This window comes from Plectropomus leopardus, chromosome 3 (genome assembly GCF_026936395.1).
Source record: "Plectropomus leopardus strain MGB_pleo_1.0 chromosome 3, ASM2693639v1, whole genome shotgun sequence".
Lineage (NCBI taxonomy): Eukaryota > Metazoa > Chordata > Actinopteri > Perciformes > Serranidae > Plectropomus > Plectropomus leopardus.
In genome coordinates this window covers 29,243,524-29,268,914 of record NC_142178.1, presented here as the reverse complement: position 1 = coordinate 29,268,914, position 25,391 = coordinate 29,243,524, and the positions used below count along the sequence as shown (strand labels likewise).

General features: G+C 40.4%; 1 long non-coding RNA gene across 2 annotated transcripts in view; it reads left to right on the top strand.

Annotated features, from left to right (window-relative positions):
- LOC148190018 (uncharacterized) overlaps positions 1 to 25,391 on the top strand; it is a 132,902-nt gene that overhangs the window by 52,253 nt on the left and 55,258 nt on the right. For both annotated transcript variants that reach the window (XR_015776295.1, XR_015776296.1), the window contains exon 3: positions 2,896 to 3,033. This is a non-coding gene — a long non-coding RNA (uncharacterized LOC148190018). The remainder of the gene's footprint in view (positions 1 to 2,895; positions 3,034 to 25,391) is intronic.

The window sequence follows — 25,391 nt, the reverse complement described above, 5'->3', positions numbered from 1 at the left end:
TTCTGCTAAACAAACGGCCCAAAATCAATAAGGGAAATGTTACTTTGCACATGAGTAACTGCCGAACACTGGCACAGAGAAAGGATACTTTGTTTGAAGAGAGTCAGCACTCACAAAGGTAGAAAGCCCCAGCAGGATACAGTCATACTGGCCATCACTGGCATATATAACTCCAGAAGAGAAGCACACTGAATCTGGGCATCTTTTTCATCTCTTTGCTCTTTGGTGTTTCCAAATTCAGCTCTAGCAGGACCTGCAGGTCTGTCAGGTCCTCCAGAGAAATGAAGGAGGAGGAGCTGAAGCAGCTGCTGATGTGAAGGCCATAAAAAGCCTTTACAGCGTACAGAGCCGAGAGGGCTGAAAAGGAGTACACAACACTGAGTCTCCAGTGCTGAGCTGAAAGTGGATAAAGGAGAGGGACAAGAGGGCAGAAACTTACAAGCAGCCGCACACACAAAAGCACACTGACACTTGAATATAGGCCAATGAAGCACAGAGACGCACAAGCAGGGATGGTCATCTCACTACGTACATGGAAGTGTTTAGGCATTATACAGCAGGAAGCCATGGTGCCTGATCTTTGCCAAACTGAAGAAAGAAGCAGAAAGAAGTCAGGGGGCGACTCAGGGCCCTTGTCCTGCTTTAGAAAGACACTTCTATATTTTTCAAACTGAGTTATGATATCATATTTTTGTCCACTTTAACTTTGGTCAGGGTGCTTTTATTTATATAGCTCAATATTGCACATTTTCTTCAAAAGTCTTTACAGTTTGTACAACAAAGGGCACCCTTTATTCTCAGACCCTCGACTTGGTGCTAATAGTCCAAACTACTTTTTGAGTGCTTCACCGATTTAGTGTTGCAGTCCTATAACGTAGTTGCACTCCTACTGGGCAATTTTAAATAAAAGGATCAAAATCAATGCAGTACAAGCAGAGAGAAAGTATTTCTTTTCCTTCTCAAAACCTGGCACCTATCTTACAGTTTGGCCAGAGATTCAGGTGTGTTAGCAGCAGCTAATGTAGCCTCGAGCCTTTAGCCTTAGGCAACTAACTCCATAAAAAATAACAAATCAGATTTGTTTCATTTTCAAAGTTGTAGTCTTCTATGAGTAACGTCACTTGAAGACTTATTGAGGGCTACGGAGCTGCACAAAAGAGTGAAAAATTTAGATATGCTGCGTGAAAATAGAAGTGAATAGACTGATTTTAGTAGTCAGTGAAGGAGCTCTATTTGATTATAATGGATGCGCTCAGCTGTGGGCATGCTGCAGCAGACATGTCACATTGCATACATGCCCCATGTTTCTTGCCATTAATCGAAAACACACCGCACTCCAGAGTAGTAAATTGCTTACGCCTGGAACTCACTGCGTGCGTGAACAGCACGTGACAGAAACTTAGCCGATCTGCAGCGTAATGTGCGCTTGCTATGATGCTTCTGCAGGGCTGCCTGCTGCCATGAGAACAGTATTTCGGCATTATTCCACTCATTTATGAAGATGTGCAAGCTCCTGTACTGTCAACAACATGGTCTTGCAAATGTTTCACAATAAAATGCCTTTTGTCGACAACTGAAGGGTGTGCTGTTAATGTGCCTTTTGTCGACCACTTGAAGGGGGTGCTGTTAATCTCTACTACACGTGCTCTATGGGCCAGTGGATCTGGGTATTGTACACATTTCTAAACCTGGAAAAAGTGCTTTTTCTGCCTCATGCGCCAGTGAGCAGCTGTCATTGGAATGAACAAGGCCCGCCCTCATGGCTGTATCCATGCTTCCCTATAATACAGCCATGGTTTCAGGCGTTACTCGTTTTCAAACTGTGTGGCGACTGATATCTCCTGTATGTAATGCAATGATTAAAAACCTTATACAACTCCACTTCAAGAAATCTAAAGTATCCCTTTGATTTTCTCTTTAATTTAACATCCATGGTCACAGGCATCATCATTTTGTAACAACTTGCAATACATGTCATGCATGGATTCAGACGACTGGCATAGTCAAAGAGAGGACAGAAAAATGACCAAACCCAGTCCAAGCTTAAAGCTTAGCACAGAAACAGCCCAGTGGGTCAGGTAGCAGAGCTTTAGCATGTGTGAACAAATACAGCAGGTACATCAGCTGGCATGTGCACCTGGAAGTGGAAATGTTGTTTTGCTCAGTTTGCAGCTACAGGGAATGTCAGGGGACTACTTCCAGGGTTTACTTTTGGTCAGACTCAAAGAGAAGTGTTTCTTTTTGTCCCAATTGATGTTGCCAGATGGACAAAATACAAGCATAAAACCCAGGTTGACAAATACCAGAATTCCCTTTAAACTGTCTCCATTGGCAACAGGTACTAAGAGAGGCTTTGGGAAGTCCATAGTGTGTGCTGCTTTACCACATCAACATTGTAACCACAGGAAATTACTCTCTGGCTTAGTACAGATAAAACCTGATCAGACTCATGCAATCACACTCCGTCTTATTCCCGTCTGTCTCCCAATCTTCCCCACTCCTCTTCTTCTTTTTCAAAGTCGATTGCTTCTTCCCGCCTGTTCCCGTGGCTGTGGCGAGGTGTAGCCGAGCCAAGTTTACCCACCGTGCCAATCGGATGTGTTGCTGGCTTGAAGAGTGATAAACGCTCAGCTGTTGCCTCCATCGTTTGGCTGCACTCAATCTGAGTCAGCGTGCCATGGTTAATTTTTGTGTTGACATTTGCGGTTTGCCATAGCTTGAAGTGTTTAGTGACATTTTGCAAATGGTCACTGCTGAGCTCGCTGCTGAAAACTGTTAAACAAACTAATTTACTCTTTGTTGCTTTGCCCCTGCACTCAAGTACACAAGTTGCACAAACCTGCCATTTGGACATCTCATTTGGACGTGTCCTGTGTTGTTGTTTCTCCTCTCCAGTGCGGCCCTCCCTCGCATCTGACAGATCTTGAATCACCCAAAAAGCGAACAGTTACTGTACGAGTGAGAACGCCGGGGCAAGCTGCTCCCATCGGCCAGTGCTCAGCTCTCTGTGGAGTGTCAGCAAACGACCTGAAGGTAATCTCTCCACCGCCAACACACCTACACACCTGAGGCTGCTCAGGTGTGTAAGCGCGTAGGCGTTCTGCGTGTTGGAGCAACACCACAGCTCTGATGTTCTCCCTGTGTGTTTCTTTGCCTGCACATGTGTTTATGAGAGAGCCTGGGAGAGAAAGAGGAGCGGGAGTAACAGATCTGACTATAGGTTCACACTGTACAGATGAAAGACACACACACGCATGCGCGCACACACACACACACACACACACACACACACACACACACACACAGAGCACTCTCACTTCAAAGCGTGGACAGTGGCGCTGCCAGCAGAGAGAACTAAGCAGTCCTGGGAGTCCAGTATTGCTTTTTTAGGTGCTACCTCTCCTTTAGCTCTCAGCTAGGCAGGAGCTGAATGATATTTGACCTTTTTGGAAAGGTGGAGGAGCTTCTGATGTTATTCCTCTTCGGGAAAATCTCAACTCACCTCCATTGGAAAAAAAAGCCTCCTCGAAGCCTGAGGCGACAGGATGGTGAAAAGAAAAGCTTTTGGTTTGGCATTCTGAGACATCCGACTGCTGCACTGTATGCTCGTATCGTGTCGAGCTTGAAAATAACTGCTCTGTTGGGTATGATTCACGCTTAGCTGGAGCTTAACCGTACTCAGCCCCCCCACCCAACCACACCCACATCCATTGATTTTACATTTATACCCAGCTAAAGGTGTCTAATATTGCTGCCATCTTTACTTTATGGTATACACTTTAAAATCATAACGAGAGGCAGAGCTCTGGATTCCTCTTTCCATATCTCCAGAAGCAGAAAATCTCTAAAACATGTCATCTTAATTTCATTTAATAAAGGCAGCAGTGGATTCACAGTGATCGTGCGAAAGGCAGGATCAAATTTGTTTCCTCCTTTGAATGGAAACATGTCTAAAGGCTTCCACTGATAATTTGTCAGAGGGGGGGACTCTGTCACATGCAGCCACAAGGGGGCACTGCTTGGACACAGTTCATTATGTAATGGCCCCAGACAAAACAACCACATCTGCTTCAACACTTGTATTCCACTACCAGGAGATGGAAGATCATTTCTTATCTCGAGCATGAAAAAAAAAATTACTATTTAACTTAACATTTTCTTTAGATGCATCGACCAGTGGAAATCTTTACAAGCAAGCATCGTTAATGTGTCTTGTGAGGCGGACGAGCATGCCAACACAGCGTGCTTTTGATGTGCTGGCACATGACGTGCATTCTGATTTCACATGAGAAGCTCTCTTCATACCGCTGCGGGATTGTTGTCATTTCCTGTGAACTGGAGGTAGTAATTTATGAAAGAGAGAAAGAGGAAGATAAGAGACATAGATAGAGGTTAGAGAGAGGAGAAAGCGAGGGAGGGTGGTGAAACACAGGAAGAAAAAAAAAAAGGTGATAACATTTTCCCAAACCAGTGTGATGGCTGTCGACCTCGAGCAAATCCTCTTGAAAATGAAGGGGTCAACCAGGGAGACAAAGGAAATACAGCGATAAGTCTAATAAGTTTCTCCTCTTCTTTAGTGCTTCCCCTGCCCCTCCCATACAGGTGTCACATAAAAGAAGAGTTTTGTCAGATGTGCCGTGAGATTGCCAGGCTGAAAATGACCAAAAATCACCCAGAGGGGGAGAAAAGTTTCATAAGATGGAGAGCTATTAGGCACACACAGAGCTGCAGTGGAGGGAGACACTGAAACCCAGGTCAGCACACTGCAGAGAGGCACAGGACACACACACACACACACCTTGGCTAACACGACATTAACACTCTCTCTTGTCCATCCTTCTGTTATGGCTGCAAGTGTCTCAACAAGAACAATCTCCTCTCTCTGGCATCTTCATTAGCTGTTTCTAGAAAAAAGCAAAAAAAAATTCTAATAGGTTTTTCAGCCAATGATGTCAAGATTAAAGGGGTACTCCAGCTATTTAGCATTTAACTTTCATACATTTCTGGGACTTGAGAAAGACAGCTGAATAAGGATTGGTAAAAATATGAGCAGCAAATACTATGATATGATACGTTATGATACAATAACTTAATTGTCAGGTAACACAAAAATTCATTTTGCGTCCGCAGACAGCTATGCTCATGAAAGACACAAATTAGACATACAATTACATAAACAGCACATACTCAAAAGAAACACACCAAACAGTCATGATGATAGAAAACATGAAATAATATCCTCAGACTCCGATCTTAATTAGAGGCATGCTGATTTTGGTTTAGCAACAGGACTAATGTATAATGGAATAGGATATCTGAACACCATGGGGCTGTATTCACAAACATTATGAAAACACTCTCGCAGAGCTCCTTACTTGAGGCTCATTTTTGTTCCCTTTACGTATGAAAATAGATGCGTCCGTTTCAGATGTTGTAAGTGTCACTGTCCGCATTCTTCCATTTGTCCCTTATGATCACACAGACACAGCCAAAGATGTCAATAGTCGGCAGAGTCAACAACAAACAAAGCAACGGTAGCGGAGGTCATAGTGTTGTACCTTTAAAAGGAGGCAGCATTGCAGAGGGCAGAGGTCTGTGCGGCCATCCAGACATGTGAATGGAGAATTCACTTATTCATTATATATATTACTGTATTTTATTATAAACTATTGATTCTTTTGTTACATTATAATTTAAATGTCATCATTGTAATCTACAGTTATATCTTGCTTGAACTACGTTACACTGCCTCCATGATCTCTGGTGGCACTGCTGTGTTTTGTCCGTATCTGTATGCTTTCAGATAATGTGTACAATTATGGAATGAATGCAGAGTACAGGCAGAAGGCTCCATTTGTCTCTGTGTCAGTATATAACATTGAGCATAAATGAGCCCTTGGACTAAAAATATTAGAAAGATGTCCCAGTTTAGGAGAGAAGGGACAGAAACTTTTAGCTGAGCGAGGAGGTGTGTTTGACTCCAATGCTAGGTGTAATGCATTCTTTTAAAAGCTGTGATTGGTTGCCCTTTTGGGACCTTGAAAGGCGTGGACACCCCGTGGAAATGAAACAAACTGTGTCATAATACGAGACTGAGAAAGCGCTGTAATTGTTTGTGAGATCACTCTTCTGATCAAAGGGTGTTTTTCCCGTTCCAAACAGGATCGCGTTCATTGCTGGCAATATTGTGTTAATGCATTGGGTGCAAGATGTGAGCGCATCTCCAATAAGATTGACCATAAACATTATCCCGGCACAATCTGTAGCATTTCATTAACTCACTGTCATTCAGCGTTATTTCTCCTACCTCTTTGTCTTTCCATCATTTTCTCCTCTGCTTAAGAAACTAAAGCCCTCCTCTCTCCTCTTAATAGTTTTTCACCTGAGGGACCCTTTTAAAGGCTAAGATACTTTGTAAATAAGTTTGATCTTTTTCAGAATCTGGAGCCATATTCACAGACATTCTGAGAATATTCTCAGAGAGCTCTTGGCGTAAACATTTCTAGCAAGGAGCCCTTGATTAGTAGCGATTTAGGGAAGGTCTTGGAGCATCTCTGAGCAAGGAAGAGACAGAAACTGACTGACAGCTGTATCTATGTATGATGTGTTCTTTTAACAGATGTGATTGGTTGTCACAGACATGCCCTTTTGAGAGCCTGCAAAGTGTTGAAACCCAGTGAAAATGAAATGAACTGCGTCACAATATGTGATTGTGAAAGGGGATTTTGTGTGATCACACTGCTGCATAGCAACATTTTCCAGTTGCAAGTGTTGTGATCACTTTATTTCTGCCATTACATCGATATTGCATTGTGTAGGAGATGTGAGTGTGCCTCTAATGAGGTCGACCACAAACATTGTCCTTGTCCCATCTAATCTTTCGCATGTATTAACTCACTGTCATCCAGAGATTGGAGTATATTTCTCCTGCCGCTTTGTCTTCACACCACTTTCTCCTATGTTTAAGAAACTCAAAGTCCCCCTCTTTACTCCTAACACTCCAAAGCAGAATCCCACATTATCTGTAATGCAGCTACTGCATGTCCTGTCTTTCATTGATGACGTCATCAAGGTTATTTTTCTCAGACTTGACAAAGCTCTCCCAGCGCCACAGAAGAAAATAAAGAGATGTATCACTGCCTGAGTAGTACCCACTTTGAGCAAATTGATCTTCATAGGTAAAATATGGGGAGTGCACCTTTAACTCAAGTATAGATTCAGTTTTTGAAGTTAATTTTCCTTTTCTTACATTTTCCTCTTACTTTGCCTAGTAAATGTGATTAAAGACAGACCCAACCAAGAAGGCAGCATAAAAAGAAGTGTGTGTTTACATCAAGACATACTTGTCAAATAACTAGTCAAATAACTATGACACTCAAGGTTTCCCTCCAGTGTCTTTTTTTGACACTCAGGGACAGCATGTAAATTACGATTGTTACATGCAATGCATACATGTTACATGTTCTTACTTTTCAAAATAAGCAAGTAATGTACAGTTCCAACTTGTACATGCCCGTAGTCTTTCAAAATAAATTTCCCATGTACGTTTACTTCATTTTAGGTTTAGGCAACAAAAGCATTTGATTAGGTTTGTACAAAAAACATTGTTTGGCATAAATTTAGAATGTTTGTTATTGTTACTAATATAACATGGATGTCAGAACAAACATAACGATACGCTACGTTGTTATTAATGTAACTTGGTTGACTTTTGGTTTCACACATGACATGAACAGTGGTCTTCTTGTGTTTTATTTGCAGATGCCAGAGTTCCCTTAGGCTTCTGATAAAAAAGGGCCAAGTCTCTTATGAGTGAATCGCGATGCAAGAACTGCTGGTTTTGCAGTCCAGACTTTAGGTTTTCCTTCTGTAGTCACACTTTCGACCTGATTTCGGTGATCAAACGTAAGTGGACAGCCGAGCTACATCGCTGTTCATACCCGTGTCTATCTTGTGTCTTCAGCTGACCACTTGTGATCAGATTTCGGGACTACTCCGCATATAGTAATTACATCCACGCTTATGATAGCCGCTCTGTAGCATGCTTGCTACTAACTTTAGCAAAACAGCACAGCTGTCGATAACAGTGTCAGCAGAAATCACAATGTCTCCTTCCATAGGAAAAAATGAGGGATGAAACACTTCATCCAATTGCCATAAAATGGGTAAGCTTTGATGACGTTGTCCTTGTTGGTGACGCAGCAGGGCGGTGTTAGCATTCAAACTACAAACATACGTGGTCACAAGCGTCTCAGACCACCAGAGCAAGTTTTTTGAGTTATCGGATCAAATATGCATGTTAGAGGCTGTTTATATTGTATTCAGTTGTGATCAGATCAAAACACATGTTGATGCCAGGTCTAAAAAGGGTGCAAAGGTGTTTTGGGGGTCTTTTGGTGACCCCACAGGTCAGTGCCCCTCTACTATGAAGATTCCATCCGGTTGTTTGGGCAGGTTTTTGCTGGTGGCATCATTCAGTTCCTGCAGTCAGTTTTTTCAATTTGCATCAGAGTCTTGTGTCCTTATGGCTCCCAACAAGGTCTGCCCATCCAGTGCAACAGCTTGATCCAGGATGTTAGGGGTTAACCATGTCTCTGTGAAGATGCAAGCGAAGCAGTCCCCAAACTCCTATTGCTGAGTGAGCCTGTGTGAGCCTCGATCCAAGTCGGGTCAGCCTTGCCCTGATACCTCCTCTCCTCCCTGTCTTTGTCTTGTGCTTTCGGTTTGGTTTCTCCCCTCCTGGTCTGACTGGCCACTCGGCATATGCCGTTTGTGGGGATCCTCTCACAGTCTGCTGCATTCAGTCCAAGCCCCACACAGCTTTTCCTGATGTTGATAGGTGCTTCTTTATCTAGAAAAGTCGTGCTTCAGCAGAAGGGGCCATGGTGTAGAGAAAATAAAAAAATACAGAAAAAAACAGAAAAAAGTAGCAAGGATTTGAGGAGCTATAGGCTGCTGCATCTACGTAGGCTGCCATCGTCATAGCAGAACTATCTTTACATGCTCTGTTTGTTTTGGTTGGCCCATTAATTTTTTATTCAGATTAGCCTTGTGGTGCAAAAAACAACACTTCAGCTCATCTACTTTGACTACTTAGGAACAGACCTTTTAGGAGAGTCAGACGAGGTCTGCTTAATCAATTGTCTGAGTGACTAGACTGTGTCCTTACCTGAGCACTGTTTGGGCCATCTGATGTTGTGATGGATGAGCTAAAACATGCTGCCACATTAATATGTCTCCCTGAGGTGATGGACGAGAGCCCAGGATCTGACATGGAGGTCAACAGCCACGATCCACTGCACAGCGACCAAGGGGAGAACACGAAATGCCCATTTCTTGTGACAACGCAGATGTTCATGCTTTCTGACAGTGTATGCACTTAGCAATGTTCACTGCGCTCTCTGCTGCTTTCAAAGACATGATCACTCGCTTGTTTTTCTCCTGTTTCTCACTTTTTCTCTCCCCTCTATACCTGCTTGTTGATCTATCTACCTGTCGTACTTTAGATCTTTTCGTTTTTATCCAGGTTGCCTTTTGCTCCTGACTGTTTTTACACCTCTCACCTTTTTACTTTTTCAAAAGATTTGTGCTTTTTCAACTGGCTTCCTGATTTTACCATCTCTCTCCCTTTGTATTGTTTCTGTTATGTATACTCTCATCATTTTCTGTTAGACATAAAAAATAATAGGCTTTTTCTCACCACTGTGAGCTTTCTTTCAGACTTCATAGCCCGCATCCTGCTACAAAAATCAAATGGCATACTGGCACACTCCTCGTCATGCAAGAAAAATAGTAGTTATCAAAATGTCACTAGCAAATTGTTTTGACTACAATACATACTCCCTGTCACCCTCCCCGAGCAGAACCCCCAAAAGTAAAGCCGAGGCTGACAGAGAAGGAGGCCCAAGAGACATGTTGAATAAACCGCAGGTTTCTGAAGTAAGTGGTGCGAGGTATATAAGCCTGTCACTTCTATTTACCTCTTCCTGTTTGAGCCCATACGAAGACCCTTTGTGTTTCATTGTAAAGGTCACACGTCCTGCAGGTCCGTGACGTAACTGCCGCGCTACAATAAGACCCACCTGGCATGTTATTTCACGCACAACATCATGCGTCATATCATCCAGTTGCTTGGCAGTAAATTTGTTTCCCGGGAACACATATGGAATTTATTAACATGCAGTAAAGTGCCTGTAAATGTGTTTGCTCTGTGCTGTACTGACAGTTCAGATGATTCTTTATTAAAGGGTCAGTTCATGCAAATTACAGAAACAACAAACACATACATACCTCTTGTAGTGGTATCTAGCCATGCATACTGTGAAGGGGGGGGGGCATCTAAAAGCAGCAACATGTATTTCTCAGTGTCCCTCCCAATCAACAGCTTTGTTTTACACAGCTGCATCAGTGCCCACATCTCAGGTGTTTTCAAGAAATGAAATGGTCATCAATTCTTAAGGCCAGAGCTACCAAAGTGTTAACTGAAAATTGCACTGAAAATAGAAAAATTAGACACAGTTACTTAGGTTTTTGTAAAAGGACTTGGCAAGTTTCCTGCTGAGAGTAATGCAGTAAGAGCAGTGATGTCACTGCAACAATCACTTTGGGACGTTTAAGTAGCAAAACTAAAAGCTGTCGTTATAAAGGTGACAGGGGAAACAAAGCTAAACATTAAGCGTCTGAAATAACCAATGAAATTACGCTGCTCTTTGTGCATAAATGAGTCTCTCTTAATGGAGATAAGGACAAAATAACATCCACTCTAACACATGAACACAATGCCAGACTGAATAAAAAAATAAACAGGAGTTCAGTCTATCAGGTTTTGGTTACTCTGCATAATCCACTGGCCCAGTTAACAAGAACTTCTTTGCACCAAAGAAATAGTCCCAATGAAAACTGCTGACAGCATGTTCTGTAGATGACCAAGAGTAATGAGGACATTGTTTCGGTAAAGATACATTGTTGGTTTTTTGAAAAGTATAATTAGTCAATGCAGTGCATTGAATGGACCTCCATTGTACTGAGATGGAGGCAGAAATCTTGAAGTTGAACATGTATTCTTATAATTTTGGTTAACTAACATATTAAGCCTGTAAATCTCTGCAACCCACAGCATGTGTGTTTGTGTATGTAATGCAGCATTCAGTCAGAAACAGTGCATTTTCCTCAATATAGAAACATATGCAGACATATACAGCTGCCATAGAAGTGTGGACCAATGGCCTACTTTTCATTGATATGACACAAGCTGGAGCACAAAATTGGTTTCTAAGAGGCTCTGACAGGCAGGCTTTGATCTGGAGTATTGCTGCTTCTAAAACAAAGTCCCAGCCGTCTCTCCTCTTCTTGAGAAAAGGGCCCTAATTGCTCTTCAAGGCTCTTGATATGAGATGCAAGAGAAAGAGGAGTACTCCTGACACAGATCATCATGTGCTAAATATTGTATCATTGTTGTGTATAAGGAGATGAGTGCCCATTCATATTTAATTGGTCCGGGCAGCATTGCGCCACACTCTGGCGTGCTGAGAGAGGCCGGATTGTGTGAGTAGCCCTGAGTGTGTTGTGTTGTCCTGTTCAAAAATACAGATCTAACAAGCATCTGACTTGTCTAATCAAACTTTTGTGAGGCACCCAACTTATACAAGGCTTTTTATTCCGACACATTGAAATGTTTGAGTTTTAAACAGTCAAAAGTGTCCATGTATTATCTCCTTTTCTAAAACATTTTTTAATATATATGGAAAGTGTATAAATAAGATATTAAGATATAACGCTAAGTAGAAGTCAAAAATGTGCTCACTGGTGCTCTCTGTTGGACAAATAATGCAACAGAGGTACTATTTCTGAATGAGCTCAAGTTCTGAAAGTTTCTGAAAACTAGCAACTTTTTCTCACAAAGTAGTTCATTACTACACTACGTGCTGCAAATTTGCTTTGTTGTGTAGTTAAGAACACTGCAAAACAATGAATGCATTCGTTTATTACACTGCTTAACAGTAGATATTACTTATTTGATGGTTGCAGGAAGGTTTTTCTGAGCAGCATGTTGTATGCTTTCAAAGGACGTGTGGTAGTTGTTGTAGTTTAAAGAAGAATTTCACTGCTGGAAGGATGACTTGTGGGTTTGAAACAATGACGTCCAGCGAGAAACGATTTCATATTATAGATAAACTATCATCTAAAACATGTTTCTGAAAACATTTGAGGCGAGTAATATGTAACTCACTAACAGAATCCTGGTTCATATTCTACCAGAGCTGCTCAGTCTTTACTGCCACGGTTTTCACTGTGCAGGAATCAGTATCATGCTCATATCCTGTTCACAGCTAAAGCAGCACTAAAATGTGTTTATAAGAACATTTAGATGAGGAATAGGCAGTGCAGTTACATAATCTTGATTTGTATTCCATCAGCACAACCTAGTTGTACTGTTTGTCTGGATTTTGGGCTGAGTATGAGTTAAAGAGAGAGGCGTGGTTCTGTCTCTTGATGCACTTCTGTGCTCGTTGTGTTGTGGTGGCAGCATGGGTGGCGGGTTATGAGAAAATGCTGAGGTACAGCTTGTAGTTCAGGTAAGGAGAGCCAGCGAAACTACTAGTTGATGTTTTTTGCACCAATTTCCCTTATGGCAAGTTTTGCCAGGGCGTTGATATCTTGGCACTGGTGAGATAGAGCGGCATTTACTGCAGTTCATCTACGCATACAACCTACGCTGTATTGATACAAGGCTGGTTGAAAACCAGTGAAGGTAGCCTATAGCACCAGGAGCTTTCCAACACTTCATTTCTGTAATTTCATTTCTTGCTGCTCTTTGGCCAACCTTCACAATAAGACATAGTGTGTGTGTTTCAAAAGAGCTGAGTCATGCACACAACAGGTTTGTTGTTGTTTTTGGTTTTTTTGCCAACTTTTAAATTTAGTTTGGAGTGAGACAGTAAAACAACTTCAGATTTTATATCATCACAGTCATCCTGAACAGGACTGTATTAAAAAATTTCAGCAAACCTCTGAATGAAAAAGCTTTAATAAGAGTTTTAACATGAACACATTGAGCACATTTTCTTTGTGTCACAATGTGTTAAGACAACACACTCAAATTTTCTTTTTAAAAAGCTTAACAGAAAAATAACAAGATAACAAAATATAAAGATTATACATGGTGATAGTCAGGGTCATCCTGAAGAAGGGTTGCATTGAAAATTTCCACAAACCTCTGAAGGAAAACATCTATTTATTTCATTAACATTTTAACAATGTGGGCTCTTTCAGTGTGTTACAATAATTTGACCTTACCTTCCCAGTACAGTAAAGTGCAGTGAAACTTCTTATGTTCATGGTCAGGAACATTTTGAGCAGAATTTCATTGCATCTCTCAGCAAACCAATTATGGAACCATTTTTTTCAAATGGGACTCCTTGGTGCCGGTTTTATTAGGTATTTGAAATATGAGAAATTATTACAACATGAGTCTTTGTTAGTCCGTTTTGGCTGCTCCAAGTATACATACCACAGCAGCACAAATCCAAGCAGCGCTGGACTTGACTGAGACAACTAACAGTGTTTCATGTTGCGCTGTGCTACTCTGTCTTGTGTAGTGAGTAAATGGACATAAGATGTGACAGCGTGTCAAAAGTGTCAATTGCGTGAGTTTCACGCTCAGTGTGTATGAGTCGGCAGCCCTGGTCATGAACTCTCACAGTCAAAGATAGTTCATAACAATTCGTGTCAAACTGTTAATAATTTATAGCTTTTGTTTGAAACAGACAGAGTTCAGCACCATTTCAGAAACACTGAGACCGAAATGGTTGGTCAACAACAACCTTAGATGCAAAACCAGAAAATTACACAATTTTACAATTTGACATAATGTGCTTTTCAAATTTTCCACACAATTTAATATGGATGGTAATCGATGGGAATCTACCTATTCTCTCCAATTTTCTGTTTGACTGCTTAATCTCCCATTTTACCATATGTGCTGTCAATTTGTGTAGCTACGGGTGCTTGCTCTGCCAAGTGAGCCCAATTTTACCAAATATCATCTCAGAAAGATGCTTGAGATTCTTAAAGCCTCTTCTTGACAAGACGCTATTACCACCAAATAACACACAGGAGGCAAAATGACTTATCTTTTATTTTATTTGTTTTTTTTTCTTGAGAACCATTCCACATTAAATCTGATTATTGTTTACCAGAGGTTTGGTTTGTAACATTATCCTGCAGGTGGTAGACACTGAGGTGTTTAATCTAATTTTTTCCTTCAAGAAAAAGGTTTTGAAATCTGGGATCTAGGAGATAATTCATATTGTTCACTGTAGTTACAGACTCCTTTAAAAGAAATAAATTCTGCCAGCTATGAGCAACTGCAAAACAAATCTACCTACGCATACAAATAAAGTAACCTGAACCTGATGACAAAAGTACTTGACAAATAGCTGAGCAGCAATGCAACACTCAGTCAGCCTCAGTTGGCATCAAATATGTGCTTTCATTGCCAAAGGCTTTGGACATGCATATCGTTGCTTTCTCACACTCAGGGCACTTGACGCAGCAGGTGTTGGGCTATCCCCACATAGCTGAAACACTCTTTTAAAGTCACCGACCGTGTAGAATTATGGTAATAAAAAACCAAAATGTTCTACTGAAATATGTTTTCTCTATTATATTTTCTGTTATGCCACAAATTTCTGGCACCCTGATATTGACCCACATGGCTAAAATGTTCCTTCTGGCAGTGTCGCAGTATAAGTTAAGAAAAGGCCCAAGGAATCAAGAAAAGTTACAGAAATGCGATGTAGACGGAAAAAAAAGTAATTTAGTTTAATTTTAAAAAGGTGCTGAAATCACAGAATACAAAAGATTTGCTCTTAAGGTTTTTCTAATGTAAATTTAAATGTTTGTCAGAATGTGTTTGTCAGCTTGTCGCCGACATTAATCTTCATTTCATGAGCAGATTCTTATTAGTAATAATTTATATACTTGGCGTTTGTCCCATGCATTGTGTTTGGAATAGTTTCCGGGATTTATGAATTTAGTTTATTATCATTCAGTGCACACGCGCATAAGTGATAGAACACGGATGACATTAGAATTCAAGCCACTCACCGTCACTGACATACGCTCTAATGACGTGCTCCATAAATTGCAACATGTAGGGCGTAGAACATAAAACATTTACACGTGTTGTTGATGAGGCAGAAAAAAACGAGCGAGGAAGCAACTTGATTTAAATACGGCAATTTATCATCTATGACTCCTGGCTATACGCTGGCACTTTGTTCAGATTATTGGTTGCAACACAGACGGTTATCCTCAGCTCGACGCATTCGTCTCACAATTTCAAACGTGTTTCTGTCAGCTGGATACATCGCTTCTGCGAACTGACACTGATGTTGGAGAGAGAGGACAGCCAGCAATCCAGGTGGTAATCACAGCAGAGCAGAGCCCCTGTATCCATTTACAGTCATTTTCCCTGTCCCCCACCACTGGAAGACATCGTGGTTCATGTCTCGCTAAGAGAGTAGAAAACAGTTTCCAAAAGGCACTCTTCAAAGCAACAGCCTGCAGAAAGGCTTTGTACTACAGTGCACTACAGTCGCAGGCAGCTTTACTTCCCTAAGCCATTCGCATTAATCTCTCGTGACGCAGTGCTGCTCTGCAGTCTCTAATGGGCAGTGTACAGTCGTCAAAGTACACTGATTAATTATTATAAAAGGGCTAGTGTTACTGCACCTTATTATCTACTTTCATTCCTACTGTGTCATCGTGTTACACTGTCGCACAATAGCACAAGAAAAACACCACCAGTTACTCTTTCTAAAGCTTGACTGCAGCTTTCAAGCGAAAAAATGTTCAAAGTTCTGTATTTTTAACCCAGTGTAAGTCAGAGTTTGGGGTTTATTATTTCCATTTCCTTTTTAAGTTACAATTCTGCATTTCAATCTGAACTTTTAAACCGACTGGCAATATTCCCATGTTGGTTATTAAAGCAATGCCTTGCTCTGGGTGAAAAGCATCTACTACAACCCTAAACCACCACAATGAATGCTGTCATAGAGCACCACGCACAAATTTGCAGCCAGCGTCCTCGTAATGGTTTTCTGAATGTGCCTTTACCTCTGACTAACTCCCTGAGTCACCAAAACACTTAAACATTCATGAATATTTCCTTTCTTGCTTAAAAATCCGCCACCAGAGCACAAAACGCTGCTCGATAAATCAATCTGAAACTGTAGCCGGGGCAGTCAACAGAGTTAAAACAATAAAATTCTACTTGAACATTGCAGTGCATTTATTGATTTTAATCCAGTGTTCCTCCATTAATCAATCATCTTCCAGCAGCATTAATTCCTGTTTCTTCATAGTCTGAGGGGTCACCTGCGAGGTGAAAGGAAATGGTTGTTCAACCCTTTTGTTTTGCCATAGCAGCTGAACAAGAACAAGTATTTCATAAGGAAGATTGATCTTCCTTGAATGAGAACAACAATATGTGCTACTAACCTTATTCGCTTTGTAGACGAGCTGTGTGCTTGAGCTGAGCTCCAGAAAATATTAAAAATTGATTTTTTTTCAATTTTTTTTTTTAATCTCACTTGGTATCCAGAGCAGCAGCTGCAATTAAAGGAGCATTCTTGCATTTAGGCGCACACTTTGGAAGTCACAGCATTACGTTAAAAAGCAGCACCCTTACTTGAAAAAATTCTGCACAGCACTAGAGACACAAGAGCCCTGTTTTCTCAACTCTATTGGTTTATCTCGCATTATTCTTATAGACTCCTGGCAGTAGATGCTTTATAGGGGGCCAATATCCAGGAACTGGAAACAGCGTTTCATTGGAACAAATCTGATCCAACATACTGCTAGTCTCTCAAGTGTAGGTGGTGTGGGGGTGGCTTTTAAAGAACTAATACACTAAAAGATGGTCTTTTCATAAAACTGGACAGTCTATGCAGTAGAAAATTAAAATTGTTGCTACATGATGAGAGAAAACTGACAGAGAGGACTGTGGCATTCGTTTTTACTCAAGATGTAGAAAACCTACAACTACCAGAATGCTCTGCAATGCATCAGTACGATAAAATCTCCCGCTGGTGTGTGTAACGATGCAAGTTTGGACGTCTTTCCACAGGAAACAATATGCCGACTGGCTGGTGATACACTATCTCAAATTACAGTAAAAACACTAAGCTAAAATGTGTTTCTGAAAACATTTTAGGTAAGAAATAGGCAAGACAGTAACAGAATCTTGGTTCATACTTGATTAGCATTGCTTAGTCTTACCGTTTTACTGTTTTCTTTCTTTTTTCAGCCTCTGTTTTTACAATACAGGACACAGTATGGCATCCACTTTCTGTTCACAGATTCTCATATTAAAGGCCAAACAGAGCATTTGTTGTGGAAAATAAATAGCAATAACTGTATAAAAGTGTATGATTTATCCATGGTCATCTTTACGTATTTTTACTCACCGCATGCGCATGTAGGCATGTTAGGAGGCTCCAGTGTGTTTGAAGGTTAAGATTCTGTAAGATCGAGACCTTGCAGATTATTTGACTCCAGTTGTAAACAGTTTGGACCAAGGGTTACTCAAACTTAATTTAATTCCCTGAGATTGCAAGGCTACATATGCTTCTGTATGACACATTTGATACACTATATAAGGCTGAATCATTGTGCTTTTACTTTAAGTTATGGGTATGTCTCTGTTCATGTGCGTGCTTTACCAAAAATTTTTGAATCTGATTTGTGTTGTAATTAAACATAAATCAAGACTAACGAGAGTAGATGTTGTTCTACATCAGCATTAGAATATGTTTCTGGAAACATAAAGACAAGTAATAGGCAATACAGTGACAGAATTTGGTTTATATTGGATCAGGACTTGCAGTTTGATCTCAATTTAGTCTGAGTTTGACACAGGTAGCGGGTCAGCTCTATCCAAAAAAATTGAGCTGAGAGATGAGCAGGGAGATCTGAGCGATGAAGGGAGGTGTAACATAATTGATTTACACATACACATAATACCCACATTGTTATGATACAAATCTGGTCGGAAATCAGCAAAGTTTCCTTTGGCTGTTTTTGTTTTTCCCTCTTGTATCTATTTTTTTTTTTTTTTATCTTTTTGATAGTGACTCCGCACATTGTTGTTACTTGTTTCAAGAGTTACTGTTTGTCGTTGTTACGCTATATAAAACAAAGCTCAATAAAAGAATATTTTGATCACAAAAAAGAAAGCATAATAAAAAATAAAAACACTCACAGTCATTCGTCCCTGCACGGGTAAGAATTACTTTAGAGTGTTTCTAACAAGAATAGGAAACCGTTCTGCGATTGCTTCATTCATAAATCCCTCTTGAATAAAATCATTTGATTCTCTGCATGTTATCTTGGACTAGGGTGAAGTGAGCTTGGCACTCCATGATTGGATTAGCAGACCCATGCACAGGGAGCGCTATAATACAGCCCAGAAATCTAATTTGATTTGGAAAGGATCGAGGAATGTAATTTGATGTTTCTTATCTTTCTTAGTGCCGGACAGAAGAGAGGTGAAAAAAAACATAAAGCAGTAAGGCTGATGTGAAAGCTGTATTGATCCCATACCAATTGAAATTGGCACAGGCTTTTAAAAAGAGCCTTGAACACATCATCTCTTCATCAGCAGTGAGAGCTGTTAAGTTTACACTGGTGTTACGCAGTTGCTGCTTGATTTCCCCCCAGTACTGCAAGATGGTAGCTCTTGACTAGAGACCAAAACAAAAAAATAAATTACACAATCATCATCTTGGTCATAAGCGTCGCCCTCTCTCCCTCTTTATGTGCAGCAACATGTGGCTGACACTGATGCGCAAAAGAAGGCATTTAAGCGTAAATAAAAGAAATGTGACGGAGCAAGAGCTCAAGCAACATCAGTCTCTTCAGGAGTCTTTCATGCACGTAAGTAACTTGTACATCAAAAACACCTTTTATGGGTTCAGATAAAGATGATGTGTGCCGCCATCCACAACTGAGGTGTTGCTTGTGAATCACTCTTTCTGTCACAGACCTGCTATTGTGCCAATTAGCTCACCAGCCAGTCAGTCAGTGATGTGACAAATTACTTATTATGTCAGTCATTTAGGTCTTTTTCACAGAAAATAAATATAAAGGTGCTGGCAACTTTATTTCTTCTCAAGTCTTAAGTTTGAATAGCTGCAATGAGGTTAGAGGTATTTAAAGCCTAGTAAATCTGACATAGTAAATGTAATGATAATATTACAGAAATTCTAATAACAAATAATATTACCTCATTACCACTAAAACTAATATATTGGAGCTCTTTACCCTGAAAAACTGCATGTGATGCAGATGCAGAACTATCCCAAAGGGTTTTCATTTCACAAAAATGACCAACTAATTGTACATTATGTTGCTTATTACACAGCTACTGACAGATATTCATAGTGTGTTATTCATAGCAATAATGTGTTATTTATAGCAACAGTCTGCTCATCAGAAATATACGTCCTTTTAGGGCCGACATCATGATGGCTGTATTCGCTTGAGGCAAAACAAAACAGAAAACTGGAGGGAAACATGAATCGCCACCACAGGGTTGTAGGCTACATAAGATTGTTCAAATGTCGTCTTGCATGTATATGGGTGCCAGAAAAGAAGGAGTAATGGGTCAAAATGGAAATTTTTCCACATAACAGCTGCCACTTCCTGTCATCAAAAACTAAAACGACTATGTTTAAATGCGATAAGACGTAAGGACTGGATGGAGGGGATCATCGACAGTGCTTGCATATGTGGCGCTCACTTCAGGTTCACAAATTACCTGACCATGTGAGAGGCAGTTCGCCATCAAGATGTAGTTGTTTCCTCTGTTCACAGTGGCCAAAGCCTGGCACATGGCTGTCTTCTGTCCGTGCCATTGGCTGGGCTGAACTTCGTATGGAATGACACAAAACTCATTGGTTTTTCAAGTCCTGCACATGGCTGTTTAAGAAATAGTAATAGCCATCTGAATACTTATATGCCTTTGTTTTCTATCAGGTAAATGTAAAGTCCAGCTTCGGCAGTCCTGTCTCTATCCATCCACTGAGTGAGAGCATATACTGTAGGTTAGCCAGCCTAGTGTTGTAAATTTTAGCTCATTACTTACACTTGTTGTACCTGACATATTCAGATAGACTGGTATCATCTTCCTCCATTATCGAAAACAAGCCAACAAAACTTGCTAGTTGAAATCTGTGAAAATATTGTTTTTTCTCCAGCTTAAGCCCCGCCCACCAAAAATGTCATACTGTTTACTAACAGTAAAAGACTTTATAGCTGACACTCTGGCACACGTATCACGCACTGTGCATAGGGCACAAGTGCAGGAGGGGCACCACAACACGAACACAATGCAGACATGTGTGCCTCTGTAGAGCCTCCAGCAGCTGCTGGAAACTGCCTGTGGTTCTTTTGTAGTGGAACATATATGCAGTTTTTAAGTGCGCAAGCAATTACACCACTACATACAAGGGCAGCAGGAGCCCTGATAACATGCAATGGATTTGCAGTATTATAATAGCCAACTAATAATACTTACAACCATTTATTTCTCTATGAGCTCTTTGTGATGCCACTGAACATAAATATAAATACTTTAGAAGCGTTTAAGTGCTGCATAAACTTCTGTCCATCACCATATTTTGAATTCCTCACATGAGTCCTGATGATGCAGGATGATAAACACCAAAACTGTCCAATCAGCAAGTTAGTTCAGTCAGTAGAACTTCATGTTTACTGCTTTTGGTTTGTTGGTAAAAAGTCAATGTGAACAGAAACTGAAACGGAACTGAATTTCAACAATCATTATCATTTTTTTCCTTGGGCCCAGACAAAATGAACCGAACTACAGGTGTGACAGCACCTTAAGTATCTCATCTGGCTTGGGAAACACTGCAGGATCCCACAGTAGGCACATAGAGACACAGGATTGGAACTTGAACAATATATTTCTCATTTCACCATGTCTTCAAGGACACTGTAATAATGTTATATCAAAAAATCAGTTTAATGACACATGATAACACAGAGCCAGCATTAAGTTGCTGAAGAGATGCTTCTCATGTCAGATTTGATTTTCTCCCCTTGTTGCAGTGAAAACATGTAAAACTCTTGAAAAACCACTATAATCATCTCAGCTATATGCCATCTGACTACACGTTGAGCTATACTTAAACCATGGCGGACTGTATGCGTCAGGCTGCAGAATTCTTCACTCTATCTAATAACTGAAGAAACTGAAGAAACAGAGCTAATCAGAGACCTGTGGGTGACCCGTGTTTGAATCTAATGTCTGGCAGTTTTCTCATTCACTCACATGCTCACTCATTCACACTCCCACCCATACTTTAAATTTTGCATGCTGCCTCTTGTCAAAAAGCTGTGTTTCACATCGTAGACAGTGCAGCTGCACTATACAGAGCGAAGGACGCGACAGCCTTTTGCAGGTCATTTATATTGTGCAGCCAAGCTCATTAACTCAGAGCCTAATGTTTGTTTGTTTGAGCTTGTTCCATTTGATCCCCATTAAAGTGCTGTTCCAATCCAATTGGACCCTTCCAAGCTGCCATTGGGGGCTGCCAATATTAATGCACTGCACCGACTGTTAGGGAAAACAGAAAAGTATGACTGCAAAAAAGCTTTCATGTCAAAAAATGCCATATCACAGGAAGAGCACTGATACAGTATATATCAAAGTCTTTTTTTGATTCCCTTTCTGGTTTCATCATCTTTTTATAACATATCTTTGATAGTCTAAAAAGAAGGCTGAGGCTTGACTCCCACTACTCTCTGAGTGTCCTCAGCTGACAACCACAGTGACCTTGTCACATTTTTTTCACAGCTTTTTGACCACAGGCTGTAATTATTTAATGAGAAGCCCAATGTACCCTGGCCTGACCCTACCTCACGCCTTTCCCTGCCACTACATGTGCGGCGATATCTACGCTTGGATCTTTACTTGTTCTTTTGGTCCTTTCTCTGTCTCTGGTCTGACCATCTGTCTGACTGACCGACCAATCAATCAGCTGAGTGACTGACTGACAGACAGGCATTCTGTCCTTTTCTTTCCTGTCAAGGTTAAATTCTAGAAATAACACGCCAAAAATCATGTCCACCTTTTAGTCTAAGTCAGTTTGTCATTGCCAGTTTTGAGGCTGCAGACGAATGCTGCCATGCAACAAAAAATCTAATAAATAGATTGGGGCCGGAGGCAAATTATCAAATAAGTTGAGTTGAGTTTATATTATTGCTTCCCAAACTAAGGGCTGCGCTGTATCATCTAATGACTTTCATTAATCAGCAGTGGTCAAGAAAAAAAGAGTCCAAAGTAGGGCTGTCAAATGATTCGCTTTTAAAAACATGATTAATCACAGAATACTAATAGTTAACCCTTTGAAACCTAAGCAAATTTGTTTCTAAAATATGGGAAAAGGATAATAAGCAACAAAAGAAGAAATGACCCAAAAATTGGCACCTGGGAAATAGTTAATAATAATAATAACATTAAATGAGACAGAAAATATAAAAAAAAAAAACCAGGGGAACGTGCTTAAAAAATAATTAAAATGATTAATAATTAACTAAATAATTAATTCTGTAACCTAATTTTACTTATGTAACTAGTATAATTATAAAATGTCTGCAGCATTTTTCTTTTATATACATTTTTCCCTAGCTTTAAAAACTAATTTTCTTAAATCTAGTAATTTCTTGCAAATTGTGGAACATTTCTTATCAAGTTGCTCACTGCCTTTTTTCCATGTTTTGGAAAGAAATCGCATCAATTTGCTCAGGGTTCAAAGGTCAATATTTGTGTAAGGCACCTGAAAGCAGCACAAGAAAAGTGGTGCCGCTCCAGGTTTCAAAGGGGTAATCGCGTTTAATCCATCAATATTTTCAATAATTTTGACAAAGTAAAGCAATTCTTACGAGATCGTCTTGATTAGGAATCAAATGACAGAAAAATGGACACATTTCAACTGCAACTGCGAGACTTGCTCAATCTCATAATGCCGGACAGGGGGCGTTAAATTTGCTGCCAGGACTGGACTGTAACATTGGGAAGAACAGAAGCATCTGCATCATCCAGATCTAGAGCACCTCATGTTTTGATGCTGTCCTGATTTTGTCCAGAGGAAATTTGCATCAGATGTTCTCACAGGAGTGTACATTTCACCATTCACTATTCCATGTCTGCCAGTATATCCCCCTAAATCCTACACACTTGACCTTTAAAATGAATATTTGTGCTAATCTGCTTATTTGTTTAGTGTTTGTATGGACCTTATATTCAAACAGGCTAGTGTGTTGGTTCTGCATGATACATTGAAATACATGTTTCAGTGTTCAGTGGAGGAAGCATAGATCATTATAAAATTTAGCTCACTATGGTGAGCTATCTCATTACTATGATTTCACAGATATTTGGAATGGCATCTAAATGAGATATTCATCACAATATGTATGCATTCACACATGCCAATGCTACCCTTTGTGTGCACAACACAGTGGCATGCATATTCATCGTTTCTCTAAGAGAAGCTAGGGAGGAAAGAGATGTATCTATGTGGGAGAGAGTGAGAGACAGCAAACAGCCAGCCAGCCAAACAGGAAGGTGTGTGAGTCCAACAGTTCCCCGGCTGTGTGGAGACGTTGTGGGGTTGCCCAGCACCAGAGGTCTGAACAGATGGATCTGGTAGGGCGCACCGGAAGGTTTTTGGGGGAGAGAGTAGTCCTGATGTTCACGGCTAGCTGACTCAACCACTGGGGGGCTTGCTACAGAAAAAGATCGGAGGAGCTCGGGACATTTCAAAAAAGGGAAATATGTGTGTTTTTGTCTGTGTATTGGTGATATGAAGGGTAAAATGGTCAGATCTTCTGGGTTTTTTTTTTCATGTTTTCCATGTTTTAGCTGTCAAACAGCAGGCCACGATTACAAAAAAGCAATTATGATCTGTCTGACTGAGCACATCACTGAAAGTGCCCTCAACCAACAAAATGAGTTCCAGTCCAAATGGAGGAAGTGACACAGCACTAGTCATAATAATAAGAGGGGATATGTGAATCCCCCACAAATTCACTGTACATCCATCATTCATTCAGTGATGGTGGCACCACAACAAAGCTGCTGCCACTGATAGAGAAAATATGGACGGAATTACATGATTTTGTTCAAAAGGTACATAGAAGTGTGGGCAACAGTATAAAGTATTGAGCCTGTGATTTCCCATGTGGAGAGTGGGCCTCATGTCACTTTGTTTCACTCGTTAGCAGTTGTGGTGACAGTTGTAACTAAAAAACAGATAAAAAGCCATTATTAATTACTTGAGGAGCGACACAGGAGAACTTAATTATGTTGATTATGAATTAAGAGCATCAAACTGTGTCCAACTCCCATGTGCATGCCTTTTACATGTCAGCTTTTGTTTGTTTCACACATGCACACATCCAAAGGTGGGTAGGTTACTGAGCAGGAAGTGGGAGTACTCTACCAATATACTCCAATCGCTCTTTGGCTGAGAGTGGTGTACTGTAAAAGGCCATACTCTTAACTACATGACTGCGGCTAAATTGAAAAATATAGGTCCTCTGCTTGCAATCATGGCAGGTTGTGTACAGCGGTGCTTTGAGCTAAATGTTAGGGTGAGCACCACCAGAGGCTTCATCTTAGTTTAGTTTGTTAACATGCTAACATATGCTATAATTAGCTCCTAACCCACGTAAGCTGAAGCCGATGATGTCAATAGTTTTACAAGTTTTTGTTATAAACAAAAGTATTGGACAAATGGAAATTTGGACTTGATGATGGCACTGGATGAAAAGTTAAGGGATTACCTAAGGTATTACAATTCATTCTGAGGGGAAATTGAAACCTGTACCATTTGTGGCAATCCTGCCAATATTTACTGAGGTATTTCAAACTCAAAAGTTGAAGTACCACCAAAATCCATAATGCATCCTCTGAAAATCACAGTCATTTATACCAATATGTGTGCCAATCTATGTCGTAGTTGTAGAGATATAACATTGGGTAATTCTAAACTAAATGGTGTTAGGTAAAAAGTTATACAACCAACAAGTCACAGCGTCCTTGGGACCGTGCTTGTCTACAATATTCCATGTCAATCCACCCATTCAGTATTCGTCAAGATGTTTAAATGTGAACTGCAGTGGTGGACTGACGGACCATCACTGCCACCCTTAAAAACTAATTTCTGGTATTGGCTAAAAAAATACTTTAAGCTAATTTCGATAAAACATTATAGTGTTGACCATTGTAACGTTATACTCATTGCAGAAAATCAGATCAGAACTATATTTTTGGTCTGCCAGGTTCTTGATAAACGTGA